This window comes from Bombus vancouverensis, chromosome 15, assembly GCF_051014615.1.
Source record: "Bombus vancouverensis nearcticus chromosome 15, iyBomVanc1_principal, whole genome shotgun sequence".
Taxonomy (NCBI): domain Eukaryota; kingdom Metazoa; phylum Arthropoda; class Insecta; order Hymenoptera; family Apidae; genus Bombus; species Bombus vancouverensis.
The window spans coordinates 8377240-8389799 of record NC_134925.1 but is presented as its reverse complement, the minus strand read 5'-3'; positions in this window follow the sequence as shown (position 1 = coordinate 8389799).

Genomic DNA, 12560 nt, shown 5'->3' with positions numbered 1-12560 from the left:
TTTAAATATATCTAAGTAATTGTCGGCTATTTTTATATTCCAATATATATAATTTCATCCGAGATTTTTGTATCAACCTTTGCGCAGTATGCAAAAGCGTTAATAAAAATCGGAAGAGGAGTATCTGTATAAGAAAAACGAATAAGAAAATTACATTCTATCGCTAGAAATGCTTCAACATAAAGGATTTTCAAAAGAGACGATTCTGTAACTGAAACGAGATTGTAAAAAGCGAGGATATCGATATGCGTGAAAAATTCGAATCGTTTCCCCGTTTATGAAACACTTTTAGCAATAACCGCGCTATTAATTAAAACACTATCACACGCATTCTGAATCTAGAAACCTGACAAAAACCCGCGCACTCAACCCAAAAACCACGTTTCCAAATATACCGAGGTTCATAAATCCTACCAGACGCGTCTCTAAATCATCCTCCTCCGAACGGTTCTCCTAACAAGCGATTCGATCGAGCTCGTTAATTAAACCTCGGCGAACCTGTCCTCGTTTTCCAAATTCCCTCTGCCATTCGTCACCTGGCACGAAAAGCCCGGCCTCTCGTTTTCTAAAGCTACAGTCCGAATCTTTCCGAAAACCACGCGGTTCGTGGAAAGATAAAAATAAACGAGAAAGTTTGAAAGGGGAGGAAAGAGGGAAATTGGTCGGAATAAGGGGTGGAAGTTTCCACGAACGAAGAAAGATGGCAGAAAGGGGAAAGGGAGAAGATCAATTCCAGGCAATATGTAGAACGATTTCTCTCCGTTTCTGGATACGAGTCGTAACGAGAATTCACGACGCCCCCGCGGTGTATCCTTTATTCCAGCCGACGATTTATCCTCTGTCGGGGGTGCGCGACAAAGGGGGCGAGGGGGTGGACAGAGGGGACAGGCCATCTTCTCGCTCGGAAGAAGGTTTTATTGGGCTTTTTATGGGCCGAATAAACGGTCCCGTTACGCGGATTTGCATGGAACTTGTTCTGTGATTCACCGCCAACCCCGTCTTCTTCCTTGTCATACAGTCGAGGAAAAGGGTGGATTATGGTAACACAACGCTTCTTCCATTGTTTGTTACCAACTTTGTTCGGTGGTTTTAGAGAATCTAGGTATCTTTTTGAGGACGATTGAGAACGTCGGATTCTGTCGTATCGAATTTCTATTATTTTTTACGATAAATAATTGTCATACATTTGACGAGAAGGGCGGTTCGTGGCAACAGAACATTTCTTCTATTGTTTGTTGCGGAGTTTGGTGATTTTAGAAAATTTAGTTATCTTCTTATAGTCGTCAGACTCTGTGGTATCGACTTTCTATTATCTTTTATAATAAATATATTTATCTTCGTGGATGTGTCATGACATATCATTTCAAAGCTGGGAATCATCTTACTGCATGTAATCTTTTAACATCTTATATCATAGCATTCACATCCTAATTAACATCTCCAATGTGGTATCGATACATGTATCGAGGAGGTAGAAGACCTTCGCTGAGCAATATCGATACATCATACCGACATTATTTTCCTTTTAATATTTCTCTACAATACACAGTGTGTTCTAAGCATCTTTTAAGTAAAACGAAGTAAAAGGAGATTTTTCTCAACGTTTCTCATGGAAAGTAGCAATCGCAGAAACTGCGTTGAATGTATTAATTTACGTCGAAATAAATTTTTCTTATCATTTAATGATACTTTCATGTGACCATAAAAAGTGGATATTATGAAAATGAAATGTAGAACCTGAGAAAAAAAATGTCTCATTAAAAGATAAGGATATGTAAGAATACTTTTTACAGCCACTCTGTGTCGTAACGTGAAATTTGTTTAGTAATTGAAGTTTCTATATCGATTAATGTCACTAAATTTTGCTAGAACGTCACCAATTTTGAAACCTTCGGTAGATATAAATATATACGTAAACTGATAAAAGCCCCCCTCTAAGAAAAAACGGACAAGATGAAGAAGAAAAATATGGACAAAGTATTAACCAAGAAACAAGACAGAAAAAGATTATCGCCTGCGTAGCTGATGTAATTATGATGAAACGTTGTGGAATGGCGTATTAGATTATCTATGGTTCCGGTTCACAGGCAGCAAGCTGTGCTTCTTAATTGGTTTATTGACGCTTCGACCGCCTTAAATTACCTAATTAATATCAACGCTCACTCAGATTGTTTTTTCTGCTTGGAATTTCGCAATCGTGGGGCGCGAATCAAAACGTACTTGTTTTTCGTTCGAGTTGCGTACAGAAATGGTGTCAATGTCCCTTGATCGACGCCATTTAGGCGATCGAATCTCCAGCACCGTTGATAAATTCTCACGATTCAATTTCCCGATGTTTCTTTTACGAACCTGCAAAAATGGAGTAGCTGCATTAAAAAAAAAAAAAAATGTTTAAAAAGATTTTATAAGAAGCATAAAACGTATAGACGATAAGATTGAGAGTAGCAAACAGATTGGTAATTGATTGAAGCTGATTGGACTGGTCGGAAGATTATGTATATGGGCTATCGAATGATGGAAGCTTTCTTTTACAATGTCTGGCAGCGCGGAATTTGTATAATAAAGTCTGAAAACGCGTCTTACAATAAATGGACCGAGTGATTGAATTTGTTTGCAACGTTTGTTGTTAAGCAGGTATACGCTGGAAGCGCAGTTTTGCAAAATAGTTGCACGAGGAAGATCTCGCACGCCGTTTCACGCGGCGCGTTAAGCCCGGTGCACGCTTGCAATTTTCTGCCATAATGTAATCTGATCGTATACGACGCGGGCCTGGCTGATTTAATATTACATCACGTCGTTTTACGCAAATTCGAACTTCGCGCGAAGATTGGCTAGTTTTGGAGCCACGAGTTAAGCCACGACCACACTTGCGCTATTCGACCATACAGAAATAGAATTATTCAACCAAGTTGCAGTGGTATTTATATTTTTTGATACGAAATATTACGACTAAAAAAATGTAGCTGATGTACTAATAAATTAGAACACGCTATACGCCATTTATTGTATGCGTGGTTTATATTAAAATAGATGTTCGCACCGTGTGAAATGTCTTTTTATTCTCCATATTCGGTTATCGATGATCCCTGTAAAGGAACTTCCATTCTTATTTCAGACAATATACTTAACAAGTGATTATAACGATACAGTGGAGGTTCTTCTCGAACTTTTTAACTCCTCAAACACTTTATTAAGAATTTAAAATCGCATACGAAATAATTTAAGAAATATGCACTATCTTAATATTCTATAGAAAGATCATTTAAATAATTTAATATTGACGACGTTCTTTTTTGAGATCGAATTGTCGTAGTATGCAGAAGGTTTTCAGCGAAAAGAACGTGCTAATGAATGTGTTGGAGTATGATTTCAAGGTTGCATTACGTATCAACTTTCAAGTGCGAATGAGACTTTAACCCGCAGCGAGGTCGTTACGATTTTTTCGGTCGCGCGTATCGAGAACGTGTAATTTCGAGCGATTCTTCGAAGTTGCGAACATGATGGTGAGCAGTATCGACGTTAAATCGTATGATACTTAACTTCGAAGGTGCTGCAACATCCAGTGAAGTCACGTTCCATACCTAATCACACGTTAACTCAACGTAAAAGACACGAACATCGAACTATGCACCCTATTCCAATTTTATTCCACGACTTATCTGAATCTTACAAAAATTTCTTCCAACATCGAACGTTAAAATGACCGTTAAAATTCGTAGAAGGACGTTGAAGTTTTATTGTTTGCTTCTCGCAATCGATGATTCGTGACCGGAGTCTAAGAGATGATTAAAATCGACGATTCCTTCCATTTCCGAAAAGAGAATCGATTTCGAATATTCTGTAACAAGCTCGTTTCGTACGGTTCACTCCATAGAGCACAAAGAGGCGAAAGAAAGTAAAAGGGCGTCACGTGTCATTTGATTTCAATCCGCTAGCCTATGGGCTACGCAATAATCCCCATTAAACAAATAGACCCGGGGATGCCCCATTGCGTACCACCAAGAGCGCGCGTGTGCGCACACTTCGCGCCTCGTTGCACTCGAAATTAACGCAATTTGAGTAGAGATCGATGAGAGCTGAGATTAATCAATTTTCGAAACGAAAACACCACTGTGTATATTAATTATAGATATAAAGGTTTAATTATAAATATTTTAGATTATTTTAGATTATTTTAAAGAGGGAGATTCAGTTTAGAATGGAAGTTTGTCACTTTACTTTCTAATGGATTAGAATCTTTGGACTTAGAACTTGTTCAATTAACTGCTGAACAAGAATTCGCAATTAATAGCAGAGAAGGAGGCAATTAATAGGAATGGAAAATAAATTTAAAACGCACGCCACCTAACTTTGATTAAATTCATTTCAATCTTTACAAATGTAGATCGATTACTATTATATAAGCAATGATTCAACCCGATAATGTTACTTTCTCAGATTAAATTATCCCAGTAGAAGATTCATTGTTTAATTATTAAATATATTATTTTCACATGATCTATTTTTTAAAAGACAAATTAAAAATGAAAAATCTATGCGTTATAAATCCTCTGAAGGAACAAAGTTATAACCAACGCAATGTAGCCAACAAATGAACTCATCTTTTACAGTTAATAGATGAAATGCCGAGTAACCGAGGCAACGCAATTACAATTATTTCACCGATTATGCAAGCAAGCGGGAAAGAAATCACTTCTCCCCTCGCGGACAACGCCATTATCATTTCCATGCGGAAAATTAGTTTCACAGCCGATGAGCCGCGTTATCACCCCCGTTATCACGATCGATAAGGACGGGGAACGCGTGCAAATACGGCTCGTTTGTAAAGTGCACAGCGTGTTACGAGGTCCCCGATGATCGTGAGGGGGTTGGAAAGCTCCAGCCCACCCCGCAATCGGCCCCAGAACGCGACCAGCCCTCCCATAATGCAATTTGAGTTAACTGCCGGGGGATAATCGCCGGCAGCCACCCTATAAACTGTAAGCACACAACGCGTAATGTACTCGGCGCGTTGGGACTCTCTTTTCTTCCACGACGATGTTATTCTTGCCGCCCCTTTGTGCGACACACGGGGGTGAAACATCAAGGGACGCCTTTGTGGACTCTGGACAGACGTGTCCTTTTGATTTTTGACGAATCTTGCGGAATTGTTAGGGTCAAGGTGCAGGTCTGTGGAGGTTGGATGGAATTGGAATTTTCAGATTCGCATCGAAAAGTTGGGGAACTTAAGTTTGACAGATTCGCGATCTTCCGAATTGTTAGATTGGAAATTTTGCAGCTAGAATTTGAATTGGAAATGTATGAAGGCCGGAGATTCCAGTTCGACAGATTTTTATGATTTTACGAAGCTTTTATGACTTTACGAATTTTTAATTGGAAATTTTAATTAATTAATTTTTTAATTGGAAGATACAAATTTTAAGTTTCTTTACGTTAAGAAACGTCACGTTGCGCGAAGTTGAAGCATTTATTAGCTGGAATTTTTAAATCTAAATATTCGCAATCGTAAAAGGTTTCAATGCTTGATAGAAAGTTTACAATATCAAGTCTCAAGGTTTTGAGACTCATAGAGCTCAAAGTTCCAAAATTAAATAGATTCGAATTCCAAGCTCAAGAGACATCAAAGAATTCCCAGAATGGAAAGGGAAAAGGAAAACGAGTCAAAATAACTGTTATCTGTAAAATTTTATTCATAACTGATCCCTGCGTAACTAACTTCGTTTACTCGAGATTACCTATCCGATAAACGCTACACAAGCGATAGTCCCTGTTGTAATTACAGTAAATCAAACTAATTAAATTCACAGAAAAACGGCTCACTTCATTATCGAGTAATAAAAACCATTAAAAAAGAGAAATAAAATAAACCATAGAGATGATAAGGATTTTATGAACAGTGGCCACGACAACTTGTGTTTAAAACAAAATGGACGCGTACAACGAGCTTTTTATCGAGTTTACCAACACCTTGACACGACGCTATTCCGCGAACCTCGCTAATTGCCGTAATTGACGCTGTTTTCGCGTATCTCTGTAATTGTCGACGTTTTATAGCGACGTGACCCACGTTTTCGAGATCCGACGGACCGATCTAGTCGGTTAAATCGGTCTACGAAATTAGCAGGGACATCCGTGATTCCAGTTGGAATTTATCGTCGTTACGGAATCTCTATGGAGATTAAACCCCGCGAGATTTATCGTTGCGACGATGGAAATTTTCATGTAAATCAGGTCGACGTTTATTGGGAAATTTTAATGGGACGAGTAATAGTGGGAATTTTGAAATGATGCAGCTCTAATTGAAGAAATTTGAGATTTTTAGCGTATTTGGATCGAGCATTTTCGAGAGAATTTGGAATTTTTGAAATTTTGGCTTTGAAACTTTGAAGCTTGAAGCTCGGGAAGTTGAACATTTTGCAGATTTAAAAAGATTATAGAGAGAATTCTAATAGTAAGAATTTATGAATTTTTGAACTAGTATAAATACGCAACCATTGCGGTTTAATTTTAAGCTTCAGAACTTCGAAAGTAGAAACCTACAAGTTTCGTAGAGTTTTTTGGTTCAAAGTAGATGCTCGATGTTGCAATATTCGCATGGTCCAAGATTTGAAGCTTTGCTCTCGTGAATACACAACGTAAATCTCCCAACGTAAAATTCTCTTAAATTTATGAAACTACAATTCGCCGAGAAGTAAAATTCTGCGTCCTCTAAATTTACAAAGCTAAAATATCGCAGAATAAAACTTCATATTCCCTTTTATATTCCTATTTACGGAGCAAAAGTTTTACAACATGGAATCCATGTGAAAATAACATTTCGACATCCCCCATCCTTTAAGCCTCCTACGAGTGGAAGAAACATAATTACCATTTACCATTGTACCAGAGAACGATATTATCACGAGCGTACCGTGCGTGAAGTATCGCCACGGCACGACCCACATCACGATCCGAAAAATTAACAACGCCATTGATTTTTCTTGTTTTAATTAATGTTTACGGCTCGGCTGTAAAGCGGGTCGGACACGGGCATCGATTTTAATGGGAAGCCGGGTATTGTCGACTTTTATGCGCCAGCATAAATCGCTCGTAGAACCGGAGACCCAGCAATCGCCACGACTCCTTTTAATTCGACCTTTTACGCCGCTTATCGTTTTCAAATCGAGTCCCGCCGCCAGCCCGAGGATAATGGACAGAAATTGAATTACTTTGCCCATATGAATGGCCGCTTTCGTACGTGTGTATGCAACACTGATAAAATAGTGATCGAACTCGGCTCTATAAATGGCTGCCGGTTTACGAGTTATTCGTTTAATGTTTCTTTAAATCACTCGTGGAGTAAAGTATAATTTATAATTAGTATTCTGCGTTCAGAGATTGTGATTGATAGACGAAAATAAAAATTTGGTTGGTTTTAAAGAGATTGTATTAAAAGATTGTTGCTAAAGCTTTTAGTATTGAAGGATATTGGTCTTTTGGATTGTTCCATTTTTTAATAGTCGAAATGAATGGTTTGCGGATAATAATTTGTTGATATTAATTTTATATTAGCCTTCGTGATTATTTTATATGTACCGATTTTCATTAACTTTGTATTGAGTTTAATGGGATCACGGTATGCAATTATTAAGATATTCTTTTAATTTTATTTTACCAGAGTTATATACTTTATTATGATGGTATATTGATTCTTTACTGATATATATAATATTTATATGTGTATTTATATCTTCAGCAGGAATCTATATTTGATTTAATTACTAGGAAATCCTCCTTATGCATTTCATAAGAAACAAAATGTAAACCTATATTAAATATTGTACATAGATACACCTACATATAATAAGGAACAAGTGGATGAGGGAGCCTTATCAAGATTTTCAAGGATTAATATACTTCTGTGGTGTTGTACGTAGTTGATTTACCACAAAATTCTTCTCATATTTATGCGATCAATAAGAAACAGAATATACGAACGAAACTTGCATTAAATTGCATTAGACTCTCTTGTTCTCTGTCTTCTACTTCGAAGAGGATCTTTCTAAATAAATCATACTCCAAAAGAAAGTATGCTTGCGAGTATATTCGCAAGCATTCGATATAAAAGAAGATAAAAACGATGAAAGATAAAACGACAGAAAATCCATCACAACGGTCATAAACTAGCGAATCGCCTGAAATCCACGGGAGCGAGTCTCGCGCAGTCTTCTCACTCCATCAGGAGCGTCCCGGAAACCATCGAGGCTTCCTCCATTTTGGCGAACGTTACTCGGACCCGCGAAACCTCTCCGCGTGGCAGTAAACCGCGCTGCACGGAATTGCAACCACAATTTCAACTCGTTCTCCCGCAATCCGGTACTCTCGATCTTCGCTCTTCCTCGGAAACCAACGTACCGACCGAGCCACGGTATCGCGAATTCTAACAAAAAGAATTGCCCTTACCTCTTCGAACTGAACTTAAAGCGAACGAAAATCGAAAAAGACGAAGAAAGACTAAAAAGAGAATGGGAGAAGAAAAAAACGAGAAAATAGCAGGATCGCGCGTGAAAGAGAGCCTGAACGCGGCGGAAATTGCGAAAATCTTCGACAGGGTAGTTTCGTTGGGCGGAGTGGCCGGTTAAACAAACAGTAGTTGCCGAGCAATCACGTAGGAAGCGGAGGATCGTCGGAGAAGGCGGCCGTGTAACATTCTGAAGGGGATATGATCGTTGGTAGAAGAGAGAAGGAAGTGCAGGCTGCGTGGAAGGTGAAAATTGCCGGTTTGCCGTGGCGGGACGCGTCCTCGAGATGGTAGCCACGGTTGGTTCGGTTTTATCGGCGCAAATTGGCCGGAAAGTCGGCGCTTCGCCGCGGCGCACGTGTGTATCCACGCGTTTTTACCTTCTACGGGCCGCTCTTACACCCTGCTAGCAGAAAATTGTTTGTTTGCACAGAGAAATCGCTATGAAAGATTACGCAGAGGGTTTTCGAGTCGAGAAACCGAATCGAATGTATCTGGTTATTGCTGGACGAGTCGTTGAGAAATTGTGGAGGATGAATGACGATGATGGATACTGAAGCTGCGAACAGTGTGAGATTTAACTGACCTGGTTCTTGGAAATTTGAATTTTTTGTTTCAATCCGAAGTAGCTATAGGTACAGGTTCAATCTGTGAATATCCTTTGGAAAGGAGTTCTTCGATGAGACGATAAGTAGATAATAAATCTTGTCTAAGTAGTTGATATATCTGTCAAGTTAATTCATATCGTTACACTATTCTTTGAATTATCCACTATTCTCTAAAGCTTATCGTTTATTTAGAGAATAACAGAATAATTCGTTGTAATAGAATAAAATATTATTGAAAATATACTTTGAAATTTGTAATATCTCTGTTAGAATTTTCATTATCCTTATACCTTTTCATATTTAATGGAATATTTTTGTATTTAATCTTTTCAGATGTGTATCTTACAATCGCCCAAACATCTACTACTACAAAAATCCCACCAGACAGAAATACAAATATACATAAATTCCAAAACTTCAAACTCTATCAACAAACTTTAGACATCTCCAAAGATTTCCTTCTTCTCAAATAACTTCTTCTCCCACAATCAACGCCCCCTTTCAGGCAAAACCACAGACATAAGAGCGAAACAAATCACCATACCGTCACGCACAAGTCGACCTTACAAAAAATTTTCTGATTCTAGGGACAGGAAGGAAAAATAGTTTCAATGTAACCAAAAAAAAGGAAAACGCCTCGTGCACCCTATAATACTACTTTGAACGCACACGGCTCATTAGCGTCGAAAGTCGTTGGATATGGAAGAAAGTTTGAAAAGAGAGTAGTCGATAAGAGAAAAGTGTCGGCTGAAACTTTTACGATCGCGGCTCTTTTTTACGGCAACTTTCGTTGAAGGACGCGGCCGCAATAAAACGACCGCCATACGCGCCGCGATATCTCGTTTTCATCCCCTTTCATCCTCCTTCATCCCCTTTTCTTCCTTTCGGTGCAACGCCCACCGTGTTTCGACCAGCCGGCCCCGATTACGTTTCGTTACATTTCCAGCTTTTACGATTTTCCAGCTGGTTTGCATTTCACGTTTTCCACCCTTTTCCTCGACACCATTTTTCCAACACGCTCGGCGATCCTTCGCTTTTAAGCACCCTCCACACGATAATACCTAGCCGCGTGATTTGAAATCAAGTCTTACGATTGGATTCATCGGAACTAAGTTTCAGAAATTGTTCGACCAGTAGATCGATATAATCTGAAAATGAGAAAGTTGACTATTACGATTTTCAAGTAATTTAAATGGTTTTAGAAATTACAGATATTCCAAGGACTCGAAACTTATCGAGATTCGAGATTTTGTCAAGGCTTACGAAGAATTTCAAGATTCCCAACAATCCCAAGGCTTACTAAGACTTTCCAGACTTTTAACAATTTCAAGATCATATACGAATTTTAAAGACTGAAAACTGAAAATTTATTCGAGCCTATCAAGAATTTCAAGATTTATCACGATATTTTTCAAACTTACACGAATTTTAAGTCTTCTCCAAACTGTAAAGATTCCTGTCGATACCTAAGAAACCTCTCAGTAGTCGTAACATATCGAAATTATTCAGAATTTAATACATATATTGAATTATGTTCCAAATGATTCAATTTTATTGCCAAATGTGTGCAAGGAACTTTATTCAGTCCATCCTGGAGCAAGGGGAACCTTCGTTTCTAAGTGTCGGGGTGAGAGAATCGTGAAAGGTGGGGTTTTACAAAGGATTCCATTTTCTCAAATAATCCCGAAAACGCGATAGAAAGCTCGTAAAACGGGCAGGCAATCTTGCATTTACGAGCTCACACTCGTTTCCGCTGTCAACGCGAGGCCGTTGCTCCTTGAAATACGGAAACCGCCACTATGGCGTTGCTTCCAGATCAAGATTATTTCTTTTGCGGATGAGGTTGGGTAGATGGAGGATCGAAGGTGGTTAGGTTTAATTTGGGGAATATTGTTCTTGATTGTTTTCGTTGGTTTGGATGGTTCGAGCAAAGTTATTGGACATAATGGTTTCTGGGACCAATGTGTTTGACGCAAACGATACGAAGTTTGAGCAAGTTTTCTTGAAGATGATATGTTTGTTGATACGTAGTTTGTTATATTGTTTGAAATTTAGTTTGAGAGACTCTGTTGGCTGGACGTGATCGGTGTAAATGGATTTAACGTTTAAAGAAGTTTTGTAGTTTGTAACATCGTTTGGAGAAGTTTGAGTAAGTTTGACCAAGTTTGACCAAGTTTGAGTAAGTTTAGGTAGGAATAATATGCTTGTTGAGAGAGATTTTTCATGCTGTTGTTTGAGGTTGGTTGCATTAGAATCTTTGTGGATTGTGTGTGAATTACAAACATAATTTCAGATTTCAGATAATTACGTATTTCATAGATTCTTCTATTATTTTCCTTTTACGAAGAATAAACAGAAAGTTGAAACTGCCTGAAACAATAGAAGGAATAAAATTTCACCGTGAAGTATGGCCAAAGGTACTTATTTTCCGCATGACCGAAGAATTTGGGTGTGCCTGGCCACCAGGAACACGTTGGTCGGTCATTATGAGCCCATTAGTCGTGTCAAATGACGAGCCATGAATTCGTCTCGGATTTCATTCGGTAAACTGAAGAAGCGGCTTCAAAAAACACAGCTCACCCTTTCCCTTCTCTAAAGAAAGTTAAAGGAGACCGTTGAAATCAATCTCGAATCTCTCATTTAATTTCATTTCTTCACCGAAGCTAGTCACGCCAATCATTATACAAAATTCAACGTACAAAAAAAGGAGACTCCAAAGAAGAAATTATTCTCTTTCATCGAAGACAAATATAACGTTAGACGGAAGAATTGGAGAACGAAGACGAAGATTCGTTTAGAAATTTTTCTCGAATTTTTTTAGAATATCGTAGACTGATAGCGGGGTCGTTGAAAAATCCCATAGTAAATTGTGATAAATCGTTGGGACTAAACAGGATACGAAAATCTGCAACGTAACGAGAGACCGCGCGCCTCTGTCTCCCGCTTTTTCTATGTTCTTTTCTTAGTGAACCACCCACGGTGAGCTTCCAACCTGGAACAAGAAGGAAAGCCGCGCGACCGCCCGATTTATGGTTTTTCAAAGGAATGGGAAACGAAATCGGAGCACGACGAATGTGTCGGTTCTAAATGGAGCCACATGTCAAGCCCAATGTTGTCGCTAATTTCGGCAATTAACTAAACGTCTGTCCAGCTCGAACCTCCAGCTTGTTTAATTATTATTAATTACACGCGTTGTTCGAGTGAATTCTTGGAAAAGACCAACGAAGCTTGAAATCGTACCTTTTGGTATTTCCAAAGATTTTAGAGAAACTTGTATGATGATTATTAATTATATTCACTGTCGACGTAGAAATTTTGGAAAAGATACATTTTGAGAAGAAGTATTTTCGTGTAATTCTTATAAATTCTTTTCCTCGTTGAAGTTTCGTTAAGATCTTTTCTATCATCTTCGATTATAGTACAATCAATTTCTTTTCAATAATTAATTTTTG